This window comes from Penaeus monodon, chromosome 32 (assembly GCF_015228065.2).
Source record: "Penaeus monodon isolate SGIC_2016 chromosome 32, NSTDA_Pmon_1, whole genome shotgun sequence".
Classification (NCBI taxonomy): domain Eukaryota; kingdom Metazoa; phylum Arthropoda; class Malacostraca; order Decapoda; family Penaeidae; genus Penaeus; species Penaeus monodon.
This window is the reverse complement of record NC_051417.1, coordinates 19,529,152-19,529,407: the sequence shown is the minus strand read 5'-3', so window position 1 is coordinate 19,529,407 and position 256 is coordinate 19,529,152.

The following is a 256-nucleotide window of genomic DNA, read 5'->3' as shown; positions in this document are numbered from 1 at the left end:
CGTTACCAAAGCTTCAGTGCTACAAAGGACTGGTAGAAATGCAATGAACATTTCACACTATAATGCAAAGGATAATAACAGATCATCGACACGGTAATGATGCAATAAATCTGTGAGGCTTTCAGGGACCTAATTTGAAAATTTATTCTATTACAGATTGCAGTTCAATAGAGAGAGGATGTCAGACCATGGGAATTGAACAGAAGAAATTTGTTTTAATAATATTTGTTTTTAGGTGTTGATCTTTTATCATCTC